The sequence below is a fragment of the Hyperoodon ampullatus genome (genome assembly GCF_949752795.1).
Source record: "Hyperoodon ampullatus genome assembly, chromosome: X".
Taxonomy (NCBI): Eukaryota; Metazoa; Chordata; class Mammalia; order Artiodactyla; family Ziphiidae; genus Hyperoodon; species Hyperoodon ampullatus.
The window spans coordinates 140,742,451-140,763,403 of record NC_136913.1 but is presented as its reverse complement, the minus strand read 5'-3'; positions in this window follow the sequence as shown (position 1 = coordinate 140,763,403).

Below are 20,953 nucleotides of genomic sequence, written 5' to 3'. Positions count from 1 at the left end.
TTGCAGAGTAATAAAGGACACCAATCGTCCGAAAATCTGTTGAGGGAAGGCAACGAGGCGGACTTGAAAGCGAGCCAGAATAGCAGGAAACAGATTTCAAGAGGTACATTGGAATCGCCTTTAAAGCACAGGAATAGGGGCACAACTTCGACAATGATGCACTTGGCCCAAAAGGGTGAATGAGTTTTCTCCTGAATATATTCAGGAGAAAACGCATACGTGCTTTTTGGCCAAGCAAGCAAGCGGCCAATGCAAATCTGCACAACAATGAAGTATCACATACCACCGGTCAAAAGGGACATCCGCAAAATGTGTAAAAACCAGAAAGGCAAGATAGGCCCTGGAGAACAGGGAGCCTAGTTATGCTGATGGAAAGGATGTAAATTGCAAACTGCCTCTCTGTAGGAGTGCATTGTGTTCCCTAAAACAAGGAAACAACAGAGCTACAGAGCAAAGGGCAATTCCAGTCTAGGGGAAATACCTTGGGAAAACAGAAAATCAATAAGACAGAGCCACCCCAAAATTTAGGGCTGCACTGCTTACAAGAACCTCAACTTGGGTACAACTTAAATATCCCTAGAAAGACAAAAATGTTTCAAGAAATTGTGTTACTTACGTACGATGGAATATTAGTCAGCCATGAAATCAATGTCATAAGACCAGTAGCTTCAAAATGAGTGGATTCAGGTACGATGATTCTAAGTGAAATAAGTCACAGAGAAAAAGAAACTTATCATAAGATATCACTTATGAAGGTCCTGTAAACATGGCTACATATGAACTGAGTTAGGAAAGAGGACAGAGTCTCACATTTAGAAAACAATCTTATGCCTGCTTAAGGGGGAAGGAGAGGTGGGGTGATGCATAAAACCAGAGTTTGATATTAGTACAGGTACCGTTCCAAAAACCAAATATGGGATAGACAAGACCTACACTTTCCTCAGTGAAAGGGACTGAAAACCCCATATTTCCTGCAGAGGAATATATCTGACTGGTAAGAATCTTAAAACCTATGTATTGATATGTCTCCATAAGGGAATCAAGTTTGTCTAGACTGGCATAAACATGGCAGTGAGAATCAGTTCAAACTGACTATAAAAAACAATTTCAAAAACAAAACAAAAAAACAGGGAGATTCTTTACAATTCCTTCAGGGGCTCTGATGAAACCTGGAATGACCCTATCTACAATGACAGCTGGATGTGGCATAAGGCTGGACACTTGGGACTGAGAGGATTGGTGAGATTCTGTGAGCAAATGCAGACCCTTTAAAGCAATAATGCGTGGCACACATTCGAAGGGTCCCAACTCTCCAGGCTGAAGGGAATATTACTACAGCTATAACATGTACGTGAAACCTAGAGAATGGACACACTGTGAATATGAAAGGTTTCTAAAACTCAACAAATAATCCCTTTCCTGGTGCTCCAGGTTGACTTTAAAACTGCTTTACTATAAATCTCCCAACTTGCAGAGACAGCCCCTTTAACCTCCTTGTTTTCACAGGTGGCCAATTTTGTAGAGGATGAAAGGGAAGAGGGAGATCCAATGAGAGAGTAGCTGTTAGGCATTTGGACGGCTGCATGTCATTCTAATTTCCCGGCAGGAAGAAGAATTAACCAAAGTCTCAGACACCCGCCGGGAACCAGTATAGGTCCTGAACCAAAATTTTGGACTTGCGGTCAGCTCACAAAAAACGAGTTGAAAAATGGAGCTCAGGGGCACAGCAATGCACAAACTGGCAGCGTAGTAAAGGACAACAGTCGACCGAAAATCTGTTGAGGGAAGGCAACGAGGCGGACTTGAAAGCGAGCCAGAATAGCAGGAAACAGATTTCAAGAGGTACATTGGAATCGCATTTAAAGCACAGGAAGAGGGGCACAACTTGGAAAATGATGCACTTGGCCAAAAAGGGCGTATGCGTTTTCTCCTGAATATATTCAGGAGAAAACGCATACGTGCTTTTTGGCCAAGCAAGCAAGCGGGCAATGCAAATCTGCACTACAATGAAGTATCACTTCCCACCGGTCAAAAGGGCCATCCGCAAAATGTGTAAAAACCAGAAAGGCAAGATAGGCCCTGGAGAACAGGGAGCCTAGTTATGCTGATGGACAGGATGTAAATTGCGAACAGCCTCTCTGGAGAAGTGCATTGTGTTCCCTAAAACAAGGAAACAACAGAGGTACAGAGCCAAATGCACTTCCAGTCTAGGGAATATACCTTGGGAAAACTGAATATCAATAAGATAGAGCCACCCCAAATTTAGGGCTGCTTATGTAGATGGTTTACTTATGTAGAGTGGAATATTACTCATCCAGAAATCAATGAAATAAGGCCAGTTGTAACAACTCTGGAGGATTTACATACGATCATTCTAAGTGACGTATGTCAGAAAGAAAAAGACACATATCATAAGATGTCACTTAAAGGTGGAATCAAAAATGGCTACACATGAAATAAATTACAAAACAGAAACATAGTCAAATATGTAGAAAATAGACATAAGGCTGCTAAATGGAAATGTGAGGAAGGGTGAGGTATTATCCAGGAGGTTGAAATTAGCAAAGATACCATTCCAAGTACCAAATTGAATAACTGACAAGGCCTACACGGTACCTCAAAGAACTGCACTCAGCGCACTCAAGTCACTGGAAAATAATACATATGAATGGTAAGCATCTGAAAAAGAATTTATTGTTGTCTCACAGTACATGAATCAAGTGAATGTACAGCAGCAAAAAACAGAGCTTTGAAAATCAGCTGTAACCAATATAAAAATAAATTTAAAAATATTTAGAAAAACAGTGAGACAGACAAAAATTCTTACAACTTTTGTTGAAGGGCTATGATGTAACATGGATTGAACACATGTAGACCCACAGCAGGATGATATATAAGGCTGGAAGCTATGCACGCTAAGAGATATTAGAGAGGCTGGGTGAGGACATGCAGAACTTTAAAAGAAATACTGCCTGATTCCCATTCCATGGGTCCCAAATCTGCAGGTTCAAGGGAATCTTCTGACAGCGAAAACATGCCTGGGAGACCGAGACGAATGTACACCGTGTGATCAGGAAAGGGGTCTAAAATGCACCTCATTTTTGATCTTCTGGTGCTGGTGTTCGCCATTCCAGCCAAATTACTAACAATCTCCCCACTTGGAGAATCAGCACCTTTAACCTCCTGTTTCACACAGTTTGCAATTTGTGCAGAGGATAAACGGGAAGAGGGGGAACCAATGAGAGACTAGCTGTAGGAGTTTTGACAGGCACATGTCACTCTAATTTCCCATTAGGAAAAAAACTTAACCAAAGGCTCAGCCTGCCTCCCCGGAACCAGAATAGGGCCGGAAGCAATACAATGGTTTGGCAGACAGCTCACAAAAAAAGCGAGTTGCAAAATGGAGCTCAGGAGCAGACAATTCAAAGACCTGCAAAGATAAAAATGATAACCAACGTCCAAAAATATATTCAGGTAAGGCAACGAAGAGGATCTGAATGAGAGGCAGAATTGCAGGAAACAGATTTCAAAAGGGAGATTGGACTCACATTTAAAGCATATGAAAAGCAGCAGAATATCTAAAATGATGTAGTTGGGCAAAAGGGTGTATGCGTTTTTTTCATGAATAACTTCAGGAAAAAAACTCATACAGAGTTTTTGGCCAACCAAGAAAGCGGGAAATGAAAATCTGCACAACAAAGAAGTCTCAATTTCCACTGCTCAGAAAGGCCATCCAAAATATATGTACAAACCAGAAATGCAGGAGAGGCCATGGAGAACAGGGAGCTAGTCACGCTGATGCGTGTGGTATAAATATCCAAGAGCCACTCTGAAGAAGTGTATGCTGTTTCCTAAAACATCTAAAATACAAAGCTACCGAGCATAGGGCACTTCCACTCATGGGCATATAACTTGGGAAGACTAAATATCAACAAGACACACGCACCCGAAAGTTTAGGGCTGCTCTGCATACAAGAACCTCAACATCAGTACAACTTAAATATTCCAAGAAAGAGAAAATTGCGTAAAGAACTTGTGGTAATTTTGTACAATGGAATATCACTCAGACGTGATATGAATGCCATAAGGCCAGTAGCAGCAAAATGAGTGGATTTAGGTACGATGATTCTAAGTGAATTAAGTCACACAGAAAAAGAAACTTATCATAAGATATCACTTATGAAGTTCCTGTAAACATGGCTACACATGAACTGAGGAAAGAGAACAGAGTCTCACATTGAGAAAACACTCTTATGCCTGCTTAAGGGGGAAGGAGAGTTGGGGTGATGCATAAAACCAGAGTTTGATATTAGCACATGTACCATTCCATGAAGCAAATACAGAATAGACAAAACCTACACCTTCCTCAGTGAACGGGACTCAAAACCCCAATTCCCAGCACAGGAATATATCTGACTAGTAAGAAACTTAAAACCTATATATTGATATGTCTCCATAAGGGAATCAAGTGTGTCTAGAACGGCATAAACATGTTGGTGAAAATCAGCTCAACCCCATTATAAAAATGAATTTCAAAAACAAAACAAAAAAAAAAAACAGCGAAATTCTTACACAATTCCTTCAGGGGATCTGATGAAACCTGGAATGACCCCATCTGCAAAGACAGCTAGATGAGACATAAGGCTGGACACTTGGGGCTGAGAGGACTGGTGAGATAGGGTGAGAAAATGCAGACCCTTTAAAGCAGTAATGCATGCCACCCATTTCATGGGTCCCAACTCTCCAGGTGGAAGGGAATATCACTACAGTTATAACATGTATGGGAAACCTAGAGAATGGACACCCTGTGATGGCAAAAGATTTCTAAAAGGCTCCTAATTTTTCCCCTTCTTGTGCTCCAGTTTGGAATTCCAACTGCTTTACTATCAATCACCCAACTTGGAGAGTCAGCCCCTATAAGCTCCTGCTTCGCACAGTTTGCAAATTGTGCAGTGGATGAAAGGGAAGAGGGAGAACCAATCAGAGAGTAGATGTAGGCATTTGGACGGACACATGTCACTCTAATTTCCCATCTGGAAGGAAGAATTATCCAAAGTGTCAGCCTGCACCCCCGGAACCAGTATAGGTCCTGTAGCAAAATTGTGGGTTTGCGGTCAGCTCACAAAAACACGAGTTGAAAATTGGAGCTGAGGGGCACAGCAATTCACAAACCTGCAGAGTTATAAAGGACAACTCTCTTCCAAAAATCTGTTGAGGGAAGGCAACGAAGCAGACTTGAAAATGAGGCAGAATTTCACAAAACATATTTCAAGAGGTAAATTGGAATCACCTTTAAAGCACAGGAAAAGCGTAACAACTTCGACAACGATGCACTTGGCCAAAAAGGGCGTATGCATTTTCTGCTGAATATATCCAGGAGAAAATGAATACGCCCTTTTTGGCCAATGAAGCAAGCCCACAATGCAAATCCACACTACAAAGAATTGTCACTTCCCGCCAGTCAAAAGGGACATCCAAAAATCTGTAAAAACCAGAAAATAAAGACAGAGATAACAAGAGCATGTTGCAATGTGATCCCAAGGGTCATGGAGGATTGTGATGACAAGGTCATGGAGCATTTTGCTGACAAAGGCATGGAGCATTGTGATGACAAGGGTCACGGAGCACTGTGATGACAAGGGTCACGGAGCATTGTGATTACAGGGTTCATGGAGCATTGGGATGACAAGGGCATGGATCATTGTGATGACAAGGGTTATGGAGCATTTTGATGACAAGAGTCCCAGATCACTGTGTTGTCAGGGGTCATGGAGGGTTGTGATGACAGTGGTCATGGAGCATTGTGATGACAAGGGTCATGTAGAAGTGAGATGAATAGGTCATGGAGCTTTGGGCTGAAAATGTTCATGGAGTATTGTGATGACATGGGTCATGGAGCTATGTAATGAGAAGACCATGGAGCCGTGTGATGACAAGTCTCATGGAGCATTCTGATGAAAATGGGCATGGAGAATTGTGATTACAGGGGTCTTGGAGCATTGTGATGACAAGGGCATGGAGCATTTGGATGAGAAGACCATGGAGCGTTCTGATGACATGCGTCATGGAGCTTTGTGATGACAAGGGCATGGAGCATTGTGATTACAGGGGTCTTGGAGCATTGTGATGAAAAGGGCATGGATCATTGTGAATGGAAAAGGCATGGAGCCTTGTCATGACAGGGTTCAAAGAGCATACTGATGACAAGTGTCAGGGAGCACTGTGATGACAAGTGTATTGAGCATTGTGATGACAAAGGTCATGGAGCATTGTGATGAGAATACCATGGATAATTGTGATGATGAGCGTCATGGGGCGTTGTGATGACAAGTGTTATGGAACATTGTGATCACAAGGATTTGGAACATTGTGATGACAGAAGTCATGGAGCATTTTGATTTCATTGTGATGACAATAGCATGAAGCATTATGATGATGGGCATGGTGTATTGTGATGTCAGGGTACATGGAGCATTGAGATGTAAAGGGGCATGGAGCATTGTGATTAAAGTTGTCTTGGAGCACTGTGATGACAAGGGCATGGAGCATTTTGATGAGAAGGCAATGGAGCATTCTGATGACATGCGTCATGGAGCTTTGTGATGACAAGGGCATGGAGCATTGTGATGACAGTGGCATTCAAAATTGGTCTAACAAGTTTCATGGATTATTGTGATGACGGTGGACATGGTGCAATTTGATGACAAGGGCATGGAGCATTGTGATTTCAAGGTCATGGAATATTGTGAAGACAGGTGACAGGGAGTGTTGTGATGACATATGTCATGGTCCATTGAGATGACAATGTCATGGAGCATTGTGATACCAAGTGTCATGGAAGATTGTGATGACAAAGTAATGGAGCATTTTGATGACAAGGGCTTGGAGCATCGTGATGACAAGGGTCATGGAGCACTGTGATGACAAGATCTTGGAGCACTGTGAGAAGGGCCATTGAGAATTTTGATGAGAAAGTCGTGAAGCATTGTGATGAAAAGGTCACCGAGCTTGCTATGACAGGGGTCATGGAGCATTGCGATGACAAGTGCATGGAGAATTGTATTGACAAGGGCATGTAACATTGTGATGAGAAGTGTCATGGAGCATTTTGATGATAAGGACATGTAGAATTGTAATGACCAGTGCATGGAGCATTGTGATGGAAAGACCGTGGAGCACTGTGATGAGAAGACCATGGATAATTGTGATGATGAGCATCATGGAGCACTGTAATGACAAGGGGCATAGAGCATTGTGATGACAGGTGTCATGGATCATTGTGATGACAAGGGTCATGGACCATTCTGATGACAAGCTTGTGGAGTAATGTGAGGACAATGGCATGGAGCATTGTGAGGAAAAGGGCATGGAGCATTGTGATGAAAATTGCTTGGAGCCTTTTCATGACAGGGTTCAAGGAGCATTCTGACAACAAGTGTCAGGGAACATTGTGATGACAAGTGTATTGAGCATTGTGATGACAAAGGTCATGGAGCATTGTGATGACATGCATCATGGAGCGTTGTGATGACAAATGTTATGGAACATTGTGATCACAAGGGTTTTGAGCATTGTGATGACAGAAGTCATGTATCATTTTCATTTCAAGGTGCATGGAGCATTGTGATGACAAGGGCATGGAGCTTGCGGTGATAGGGGTCATAGAGCATTGCGATTACAAGTGCATGGAGAATTGTGATGATAAGAGCATGTAACATTGTGATGAGAAGTGTCATGGAGCATTTTGATGATAAGGACATGTAGAATTTTGATGACCAGTGCATGGAGCATTGTGATGGAAAGACCGTGGAGCACTGTGATGAGAAGACCATGGATAATTGTGATGATGAGCGTCATGGAGCACTGTAATGACAAGGGGCATAGAACATTGTGATGACAGGTGTCTTGGATCATTGTGATGACAAGTGTAATGGACCATTCTGATGACAAGCTTGTGGAGTAATGTGATGACAATGGCATGGAGCATTGTGAGGAAAAGGGCATGGAGCATTGTGATGAAAAATGTTTGGATCCTTTTCATGACAGGGTTCAAGGAGCATTCTGACGACAAGTGTCAGGGAGCATTGTGATGACAAGTGTATTGAGCATTGTGATGACAAAGGTCATGGAACATTGTGATGACAGGCATCATGGAGCGTTGTGATGACAAATGTTATGGAACATTGTGATCTCAAGGGTTTTGAGCATTGTGATGACAGAAGTCATGTATCATTTTCATTTCAAGGTGCATGGAGCATTGTGATGACAAGAGCATGAAGCATTGTGAACCCAAGATTCATGGAGGGTTTTGATGACAAGTGTCATGGAACACTGTGATGACAAGCGTCATGGAGCATTGTGATTACAGCGGTCACGGAGCATTGGGATGGCAAGGGCATTGATCATTGTGATGACAAGTGTCCTGGAGCATTTTGATGACAAGAGTCCTGGATCATTGTGTTTTCCGGTGTCATGGAGCACTGTGATGACAGTGGTCATGAAGCATTGTGATGACAAGGTCCTGGAGCATTGTGAGGAGAAGTGTCATGGAGCATTGTGATGGCAAGACCGTGGAGCACTGTGATGAGAAGACCATGGATAATTGTGATGTCGAGCGTCATGCAGCACTGTAATGACAAGGGGCATGGAGCATTGTGATGACCGGGGTCATGGAGCACTGTGATGAGAAGTTCATGGAGCACTGGGCTGACAATTGTGATGGCAGTGGTCATGGAGCATTGCGATGACAATGGAATGGAGCATTGTGATGACAAGTTCCTGGAGCATTGTGAGGAGAAGACCATGGAGCCTTGTGATGACAAGTGTCATGGAGCATTCTGATGAAAAGGGGTGTGGAGCATTGTGATGACATGGGTCTTGAGGCATTGTGAAGAAAATGGCATGGGTGATTGTGATGCAAATGGCATGGAGCCTTGTCATGACAGGGTTCAAGGAGCATACTGACGACAAGTGTCAGGGAGCATTGTAATGACAAGTGTATTGAGCATTGTGATGACAAAGGTAATGGAGCATTGTGATGAGAAGACCATGGATAATTGTGATGAGGAGCATCATGGAGAATTGTGCTGACAAAGGCATTTATCATAGTTATGACATGAGTAAGAGAACATTGTGATGAAAATTTCATGGAGAATTGTGGTGACAAATGTCACAGAGCCTTTTGATGACGAGCGCATGGACCATTGTGATGACAGGGGTCATGGAGCATTTTGATGACTGTGGTCATGGAGCATTGTGAAGACATGGGTCATGGAGCATTGTAATGAGACGGTCATTGAGCATTGGGCTAAAAATGTACATGTAGTATTGTGATGACAGGGGTCATGGAGCATTGTGATGAGAGGACCATGGAGCCTTGTGATGACAAGTGTCATGGAGCATTCTGATGAAAAGGTGCATGGAGCATTGTGATTACAGGGGTTTTGTAGCATCGTGATGACAAGGGCACGGAGCATTGTGATGCGAAGGCCATGGAGCATTCTGATGACATGCGTCATGGAGCTTTGTGATGACAAGGACATGGAGCATTGTGATTACAGGAGTCTTGGAGCATTGTGATGAAAAGGGCATGGATCATTGTGATGAAAATTGCATGGAGCCTTGTCATGACAGGGTTCAAGGAGCATACTGATGAGAAGTGTCAGGGAGCATTGTGGTAAGTCTATTGAGTATTGTGATGACAAAGATCAAGGAGCATTGTGATAAGAAGACCATTGATAATTGTGATGACCAGCCTCATGGGGCATTGTGATGACAAGAGTTATGGAACGTTGTGATCAGAAGGGTTTGGAGCATTGTGATGACAGAGGTCATTGAGCATTTTGATTTCATTGTGATGACAATAGCATGAAATATTATGGTGATGGGCATGGTGCATTTTGATGACAGGGTTCATGGAGCATTGAGATGAAAATGGGCATGGAGCATTGTGATTACAGGGGTCTTGGAACATTGCGATGACCAGGTCATGGAGCATTGTGATGAGAAGGCGAAGGCGCATTCTGATGACATGCGTCATGGAGCTTTGTGATGACAAATGCATGGAGCATTGTGATTACAGGTGTCTTGGAGCATTGTGATGACAAGGTTCATGGAGGCTTGTGATGACAAGGCCGTGGAAATCTGTGATGGCAGGGGTCATGGAGCATAGTTATGACAAGGGCACGGAACACGGTGATACATAGATCATGCAAGATTGTAATGACAAGGACATGTAGCATTGTGATGAGAAGGGCATCGAGCGTTGTGATGACAAGCCTCATGGAGATTTGTGATCACAAGTGCATGGAGCAATGTGATGAGAGTGTTCATGGAGCATTGTGATGACAATGGAATGGAGCATTGTGATGCCAAGTGTCATGGAACTTTGTGATGACAAAGTCATGGAGCATTTTGATAACAAGTGCGCGGTGCATTGTGATGAGAAGTGCAGGGAGCATTGTGATGACATGGGTTATGGAGCATTGTGCTTACACGCGCATCGAGCATTGTGCTGACAACGGTCATGGAGCATTGTGCTGACAATGGCATGGAGGTTTGTGATGACAAGGTTCACAGAGCACTGTGATGAATAGTTCATGGAGCATTGTGGTGATAAAGGTCACAAAGCCTTGTGTGACGAGGTCATGGAACATTGTGATGACAAATGTCATGAAGCACTGTGATGACTGTAGTCACGGAGCATTGTGATGACAGTGTACTTGGAGCATTGTGATGCCAAGGGCTTGGAGCATTGTGATGAGAATGCCATGGAGCATTCAGATGACATGTGTCATGGAGCTTTGTGATGACAAGGGCAGGGAGCATTGTGATTACAGGGGTCTTGCAGCATTGTGATGAAAAGGGAAAGGATCATTGTGTTGAAAAAGGCATGGAGCCTTTTCATGACAGTGTTCATGGAGCATACTGATGACAAGTGTCAGGGAGCATTGTGGTGATAAGTGTATTGAGGATTGTGGTGACAAAGGTCATGGAGCATTGTGATGATTAAACCATTCATAATTGTGATGATGAGCGTCATGGGGCATTGTGATGACAAGTTCTATGGAACAATGTGATCACAAGTGTTTTTAGCATTGTGATGACAGATGTCATGGAGCGTTTTGATTTCATTGTGATGACAATAGCATGAAGCATTATGATGATGTTCATGGTGCATTGTGATGACAGGGTTCATGGAGCATTGAGATAAAAAGGGGCATGGAGCACTGTGATTACAGGGGTCTTGGAGCATTGTGATGACAAGAGCATGGAGCATTGTGATGAGAAGGCCATGGAGAATTCTGATGACATGCATCATGGATCTTTGTGATGACAAGGGCATGGAGCATTGTCATTACAGGGGTCTTGCAGCATTGTTATGACAAGGGTCATGGAGCCTTGGATGACAAGGCCGTGGAACATTGTGATGGCAGGGATCATGGAGAATTGTTATCTCAGGGGTTATGGAGCATTGTGATGACAAAGCATGGAGCATTGTGATGACAGGGGCATGGAACTTTGGTCTGACAAGTTTCATGGATTATTGTGATGAGAGTGGGCATGACGCATTGTGATGATTAGGGCATGGAGCATTGTGATGACAAGGTCAGGGAGTACTGTGAAGACAGGTGTCAGGGAGCATTTTGATGAAATATGTCATGGTCCATTGCGATGAAAATTGCATGGAGCATTGTGATGCCAAGTGTCATGGAGGATTGTGATGACAAACGTAATGGAGCATTTTGATGACAAGGGTTTAGAGCATCGTGATGACAAGGGTCTTGGAGCACTGTGATGACAGGGGCATGGAACATTGTTCTGACAAGTTTCATGGATTATTGTGATGACAGTGGGCATGGCACTTTGTGATGACAAGAGAATGGAATATTGTGGTGACAAAGGTCACAGAGCCTTGTGTGACGTGGGCATGGAACATTGTGATGACAAAGGTCATAAAACATTGTGATGACTGGAGTCACGGAGCATTGTGATGACAGGTTCCATGGAGCAGTGTGATGAGAAGGGCATAGAGCACTGTGATGACAGGGCCATGGAACATTGGTCTGACAAGTTTCATGGATTATTGTGATGACAGTGGGCATGGCTCATTGTGATGACAAGGGCATGGAGCATTGTGATGACAAGTGCATGGAGCATTGTGATGAGAAGGCCATGGAGCATTCTGATGACATGCGTCAAGGAGCTTTGTGATGACAATTGCATGGAGCATTGTGATTACAGGGGTCTTGGAGCACTGTGATGACAAGAGTCATGGAGCCTTGTGATTAAAAGGCCGTGGATCATTGTGATAGCAGGGGTCTTGGAGCATTGTTATGACAGGTGTAATGGAGCACTGTGATGACTAGGGCATGGAGCATTGGACTGAAAAGTTTCATGGATTATTGTGATGAGAGTGGGCATTGAGCATTTTGATGACAAGGGCACAGAAAACTGTGATACATGGGTCATGGGGGATTATAATGACAAGGACATGGAGCATTGTGATGAGAAGGGCATCATGCATTGTGATGGCAAGCGTCATGGAGCTTTGTGATGACAAGGGCATGGAACAATGTGATGAGAGGGTTCATGGAGCAATGTGATGACAATGACATGGAGCATTGTGATGCCAATTGTCATGGAGATGTGTGACGACAAATGTCATGGAGCATTTTGATGACAAGTTCGTGGTGCACTGTGTTGTGAAGGGAAGGGAGCATTGTGATGACAGGGTCATGGAGCAATTTGATGAAAAGGGTCATGGAACATTTTGATGACAGGGGTTATGGAATATTGTGATGTCAGGGGTCATGGAGCATTTTGATGAAAAGTGTCATGGAGCATTTTGATGACAGTGGTTATGGAACATTGTGATGTCAGGGGTCATCAAACATTGTGATGATAAGTACATGGAGCAATGTGATGACAGGGGTCATGGAACATTGTGATGACGGGAGAGGGAGTATTGTGATGACTTGTGATGGAACATAGTGATATCAGTTGTGAGAGAGCATTTTGTTGAGAAGTGCCTGGAGCATATTGATGACAAGGTTTATGGAGCATTGTGATGACAATGTTGTGGAGCACAGTGATGACACGCGCATGGCACATTTTGATAACATGGGTCATGGAGCAATGTGCTGAGAAGCACATGGAGCATTGTGATGACAAGGGTCATGGAGCATTGTGCTGAGAAAGGCATAGAGCATTGTGATGACAATGGTCAGAGAGCATTGTGATGAAAAGTTCATGGAGCATTGTGGTGACAGAGGTCACAGAGAATTGTGATGACGAGGGCATGGGCCATTGTGATGACAAAGTTCATGAAGCACTGTGATGACTGGAGTCACGGAGCATTGTGATGACAGGGTTCATGGAACATTGTGATGACAAGGCCGTTGAACATCATTATGACAGTGGTCATGGAGCATTGTTATGACAGGGGTAATGGAATACTGTGATGGCAAGGGTATGGAGCATTGTGATGAGAAAGCCATGGAGCATTCTGATGACATGCGTCATTGAGCTGTGTGATGACAAAGGCATGGAGCATTGTGATTACAGGGGTCTTGGATCATTGTAATGACAAGGGTTATGGAGCCTTGTGATGACAAGGCCGTGGAACATTTTGATGGCAGGGGTTATGGAGCATTGTCATGACAGGGGTAAAGGAGCATTTTGTTTACAAGTTTATGGAGCATTGGTCTGAAACTTTTCATGGATTATTGTGATGAGAGTGGGCATGGAGCATTATGATGACAAGGGAAAGGAATACTGTGATACATGGGTCATGGAGAATTGTATTGACAAGGGCATGGAACATTGTGATGAGAAGGGAATCGTGCATTTTGATGAAAATCATCGTGGAGCTTTGTGATGATAAGGACATGGAAGCAATGTGATGAGAGGCTTCAGGAAGCATTGTGATGACAATGGCATGGATCATTCTGATGCCAAGGGTCATGGAGCTTGGTGATGACAAAGATCATGGAGCATTTTGATGAGAAGCGCATGGAGCACTGTGATGCCAAGGGTCATGGAGCTTGGTGATGACAAAGATCATGGAGCATTTTGATGACAAGTGCATGGAGCATTGTGATGCCAAGGGTCATGGAGCTTGGGGATGACAAAGATCATGGAGCATTTTGATGACAAGCACATGGAGCATTGTGATCAAAAGGGTCACGGAGCACTGTGCTGAGAAACACATAGTGCATTGTGATGACAAAGGTCACAGAGCATTGTGATGAAAAGTTCATGGAGCACTGTGGTGACAAAGGTCACAGAGACTTGTGATGACGAGGGCATGGACCATTGTGATGAGAAAGGTCATGAAGCATTGTGATGACTGGAGTCATGGAGCATTGTGATGACAGGGGCATGGAACATTGGTCTTACAAGTTTCATGGATTACTTCAATGACAGTGGGAAAGGTGCATTGTGATGACAAGGGCATGGAGCATGGTGATGACAAGGTAATGCAGTATTGTGAAGACAGGTGTCTGGGAGCATTGTGAAGACATAAGTCGTGGCCCATTGTGATGACAATGCCATGGAGTATTGTGATGCCAAGTGTCAAGGATGTTTGTGATGACAAATGTAATGGAGCATTGTGATGACAAGGGTCACGGAGCACTATGCTGACAGGGGCATGGAACATTGGGATGAAACGTGTCATGGAGCATTGTGCTGACAAAGCATGAAGCATTGTGATGACAAGGTAATGTAGAATTTTGCTGACAAATGCATGGAGCATTTTGATGACAAGTGTCATGGAGCACTGTGATGACATGCGTCATGGAGCACTGTGATTACAGGGGTCATGAAGCATTGGGATGGCAAGGGCATGGATCATTCTGATGACAAGTGTCATGGAGCATTTTGATTACAAGGGTCCAGGATAATTGTGTTGTCTGGTGTCATGGAGCGTTGTGATGACTGTGGTCATGGAACATTGTGATGACAGGGTACATGGAGCATTGTGATCAGAATTTCATGGAGCATTGGGCTGAAAATATTCATTGAGTATTATGATGGCAGGGGTCATGGAGCATTGTGGTGACAATGGAAAGGAGCATTGTGATGACAGTGTCCTGGAGCACTGTGAGGAGAAGACCATGTAGCCTTGTGATGACAAGTATCATGGAGCATTCTGATGAAAAGTGGCATGGAGCATTGTGATTACATGGGTCTTGGAGCATTGTGATGAATAGGGCATGGATGATTGTGAAGAAAAAGCATGGAGCCTTGTCATGAGAGGGTTCAAGGAGCATACTGACGACAAGTGTCAGAGAGCAATGTGATGACAAGTGTATTGAGCATTGTGATGAGAAAGGTCATGGAGCATTGTGATGAGAAGACCATGGATAATTGTGAAGACGAGCGTCATGGGGAGTTGTGATGACAAGTGTTATGGAACATTGTGAACACAAGGGTTTGGAGCATTGTGATGACAGTGTTTATGGAGCATTTTGATTTCATTGTTATGACAATAGCATGAAGCATTATGATGATGGGCAAGGTTCATTGTGATGACAGAGTTCATGGAGCATTGAGATGAAAAGGGGCATGGAGCATTGTGATTACAGGTGTCTTGGAGCATTGTGATGAAAAGGGCATGGAGCATTGTGATGCTAAGGCCATGGAGCTGTCTGATTACAAGCGTCATGGAGCTATGTGATGACAAGAGCATGCAGCATTGTGATTACAGGGGTCTTGGAGCATTGTGATGACAAGGGTCATGGAGCCTTGTGATGACAAGGACATGGAACATTGTCATGACAGGCGTGAAGGAGTATTTTAATGACTAGTGATGGAACATATTGATATCAGCGGTGAAAGAGAATTTTGATGTGAAGTGCATGGAATTTTGTTATAACAAGTTTTATAGAGTATTGTGATAACAAAGTTGGGGAACATTGTGATGACAAGTGCATGGCACATTGTGTTGACATGGGTCATGGAGCATTGTTCTTACAAGCCCATGGAGCATTGTGATGACAAGGGTCTTGGAGCACTCTGCTGACAAAGGCATGGAGCATTGTGATGACAAGGGTCACAGAGCATTGTGATGAAAAGTTCTTGGAGCATTATGGTGACAAAGTTCACAGAGCCCTGTGATGACGAGGTTATGGACCATTGTGAGGAAAAAGGTCATGTAGCATTGTGATGACTGGAGTCACGGACCATTGTGATGAAAAGGGCATGGAGCATTGTGATGACAGGGGCATGGAGCATTGGTCTGACAACTTTCATTGATTATTGTGATGATAGTGGGCATGACGCACTGTGATGACAGCGGCATGGAGCATTAATATGACCATGTCATGGAATATGGTGAAGACAGGTGTCAGGGAGCATTGTGATGACATATGTCATGGTGCATTGTGATGACAATGGCATGGAGCATTGTGAAGCCAAGTGTCATGGAGGATTGTGATGACAAATGTAATGGAGCATTCTGATGACAAGGGCTTGGAGCATTGTGAGAGAAGACCATGGATAATTGTGATGACCAGCGTTTTGGGGCATTGTGATGACAAGTGTTATGGAGCATTGTGATCACAAGGTTTTGGTGCATTGTAATGACAGACGACATTCAGCATTTTGATTTCATTGTGATGACAAAAGCATGAAATATTATGTTGATGGGCACGGTGCATTGTGATGACAGGGTTGATGGAGCATTGAGATGAAAAGGGGCATGGAGCACTGTGATTCCAGGGGTGTTGGAGCATTGTGATGACAAGGGCATGGAGCACTGTGAGGAGAAGGCCATGGAGCATTCTGATGACATGAGTCATGGAGCTTTGTGATTACAAGGGCATCGAGATTTGTGATTACAAGGGTCTTGGAGCATTGTGATGACAAGGGTAATGGAGGCTTGTGATGACAAGACCATGGAATCTTGTGATGGCAGGGTACATGGAGCATTGTTATGACAGGGGTAATGGAACATTGTGATGACAAGGACATGGGGCAATGGTCTGAAATGTTTCATGGATTGTTGTGAAGAGAGTGGGCATGGAGCAGTGTGATGACAAGGGCATGGAACACTGTGATACATAGATCATGCAGGATTGTAATGACAATGGCATGGAGCATTGTGATGAGAAGGGCATCGAGCGTTGTGATGACAAGGATGTTGAGCATTGTGATGACAAGTGCATGGCGATTTGTGATGACATTGTTTGTGGAGCATTGTGCTGACACGCGCATCGAGCATTGTGATGACAAGAGTCATGGAGCATTGTGCTGAAAAAGGCATGGAGCTTTGTGATGACAAGGGTCACAGAGCATTGTGATAAAAATTTCATGGAGCATTGTGGTGACAAAAGTAACAGAGCTTTGTGTGACAAGGTCATGGACCATTGTGATGACAAATGTCATGAAGCATTGTGATGACTGGAGTCACGGAGCATTGTGATAACAGGGGTCTTGGAGCATTCTGAAGAAAAGGGAATGCATCATTGTGATGAAAAATGCAGGGTGCCTTGTCATGACAGTGTTCAAGGAGAATAGTGATGACAAGTGTCAGGGAGCATTGTGATGACAAGTGTATTGAGCATTGTGTTGACAAAGGTCATGGAGCATTGTGATGAGAAGACCTTGCATAATTGTGATGACGAGCGTCATGGGGCATTGTGATGACAAGTGTCATGGAACATTGTGATCAGAAGGGTTTGCAGCTTTGTGATGACAGAGGTCATGGAGCATTTTGATTTCATAGTGATGACAATGGCATGAATCATTATGATGATGGGCATGGTGCATTGTGATGACAGGGTTGATGGAGAATTGAGATGTAAAGGGTCATGGAGAATTGTGATTACAGAGGTCTTGGAGCATTGTGATGACAAGGGTCATGGAGCCTTGTGATGACGAGGCCGTGGAACATTGTGATGGCAGGGGTCATGGAGCATTGTTATGACAGGTGTAATGGAGCATTGTAATGACAAGGGCATGGAGCAATGTGATGAGAGATTTCATTGAGCATTGTGATGACAATGGCATGGAGCATAGTGATGATAAAAGCAGGGAGCATTGTGATGAAAAAGGCATGGACCCTTTTCATGACAGGGTTCAAGGAGCATTCTGAATACAAGTGTCTGGGAACATTGTGATGACAAGGGCAAGGAGCATGTTGATGAGAAGGCCATGGAGCATTCTTATGATATGGGGCATGGAGCTTTGAGATGACAAGGGCATGGAGCATTGTGATTACAGTGGTCTTGGAGCATTGTGATGAAAATCGCATGGATCATTGTGATTAAAAATGCATGGAGCCTTGTCATGACAGTGTTCAAGGAGGATACGGACGACAAGTGTCAGGGAGCATTGAGATGACAAGTGTATTGAGCATTGTGATGACAAATGTCATGGAGCATTGTGATGAGAAGACCATGGATAATTGTGATGAGGAGCGTCATGGGGAATTGTGATGACAAGTGTTATGGAACATTGTGATCACAAAGGTTTGGAGGATTGTGATGACAGAGGTCATGGAACATTTTGATTTCATTGTTATTACAATAGCATGAAGCATTATGATGATGGGCATGGTGCATTGTGATGACAGTGTTCATGGAGCATTGAGATGAAAAGTGGCATGGAGAATTGTGATTACAGGGGTTTTGGAGCACTGTGATGACAAGGGCATGGAGCACTGTGATGAGAAGGCCATGGAGCATTCTGATGACATAAGTCATGGAGCTTCGTGATGACAAGTGCATGGAGCATTGTGATTACAGGGGTCTTGGAGAATTGTGATGACAAGGGTCATGGAGCCTTGTGATGATGAGGCCGTGGATCATTGTGATGGCAGGGGTCATGGAGCATTGTTACGACACGGGTAATGGAGCCTTTCGATGACAAGGGCATGGAGCATTAGTGTGAAAAGGTTCATGGACTATTGTGATGAGAAGGGCATTGAGCATTGTGATGACAAGCGTCAGGGAGCTTTGTGATGACAAGTGCATGGAGCAATGTGATGAGAGGGTTCATGGAGCACTGTGATGACAATGGCATGGAGCATTGTGATGTCAAGGGTCATGGAGCACTGGGATGACAAGCGTCACAGACTATTCTGATTACAGGGGTCATGGAGCATTGGGATGACAAGCGCATGGATCATTGTGATGACAAGTGTCATGGAGCATTTTGATGACAAGAGTCACGGATCATTGTGTTGTCAGGGGTTATGGGTCGCTGTGATGACAGTGGTCATGGAGCATTGTGATGACTGGGGTAATAGAGCATTGTGATGGCAAGGGCATGTAGCATTCTGAAGACATGCATCACGGAGCATTGTTATGACAAGGGCATGGAACATTTTGATGACAGGGTTCATGGAACATTGTGATGACAGGGGTGAGGGAGTATTGTGATGACTAGTGATGGAAAATTGTGATATCAGTGGTGAGAGAGCATTTTGATGAGAAGTGCATGGAGCATTGTGATGACAAGTTTTAAGGAGCATTGTGATGACAAGGGCATGGAACATTTTGATGACATTGGTCATGGAACATTGTGATGACAAGGGTGAGGGAGTATTGTGATGACTAGTGATGGAACATTGTGATATCAGTGGTGAGAGAGCATTTTGATGAGAAGTGCATGGAGCATTGTGATGACAAGTTTTAAGGAGCATTGTGATGACAAGTTTTTGGAGCATTGTGATGACAAGCGCATGGCTCATTGTGATGACATGGGTCATGGAGCATTGTGCTGACAAAGGCATGGAGCATTATGATGACAAGGGTCACGGAGCATTGTGATGAAAAGTTCATGGAGCATTGTGGTGACAAAGGTCACAGAGACGTGTGATGACGAGGTCATGGACCATTGTGATGACAAAGGTCATGAAGCATTGTGATGACTGGAGTCATGGAGCATTGTGATGACAGGGTTCATGGTGCATTGTGATGACAATGGCATGGAGCATTGTGATGATAGGTGCATGGAGAACTGTTCTGACAACTTTCAAGGATTATTGTGATGAGTGACGGCATGGCGCATTGTGAAGACAAGGGCATGGAGCATTGTGATGACAAGGGCATGGAGCATTGTGATGACAAGGGCATGGAGTATTGTGAAGACAGGTGTCAGGGAGCATTGTAATGACATATGTCATGGTCCATTTTGATGACAATGGCATGGAGCATTGTGATGCCATGTGTCATGGAGGATTGTGATGACAAGAGCATGTAACATGGTGATGAGAAGTGTCATGGAGCATTGTGATGACAAGGGACAGGGAGCATTGTGATGTCCAGGGCATGGAGCATTGTGATGGCAAGACCGTGGAGCATTGTGATCGCTAGACCATGGAGCATTTTGTTGACGAGTGTCATCGAGCACTGTAGTGATATGGGGCATGGAGAATTGTGAAGATAGGTGTCATGGATCATTGTGATGACAAGGGTCATGGAGCATTCTGATGACAAGCTTGTGGAGTATTGTGATGACAATGGCATGGAGCATTGTGATGAAAAATGCATGGAGCATTGTGATGAAAAAGACATGGAACCTTTTCATGACAGGGATCAAGGAGCATTCTGACGTCAAGTGTCAGGGAGCATTGTGATGACAAGTGTATTGAGCATTGTGATAACTATGCTCATGGAGCATTGTGATGACAGGCATCATGGAGCATTGTGATGAGAAGGCCATGGAGCATTCTGATGACATGCGTCATGGAGCTTTGTGATGACAAGGGCATGCAGCATTGTGATTTCAGGGGTCTTGGAGCATGGTGATGAAAAGGGCATGGATCATTGTGACGGAAAATGCATGGAGCCTTGTCATGACAAGGTTCAAGGAGCATAGTGACGACAAGTATCAGGGAGCATTGTGATGACAAGTGTATTGAGCATTGTGATGACAAAGGTCATGGAGCATCGTGATGAGAAAACCATGGATAATTGTGATGACGAGCGTCATGGGGCGTTGT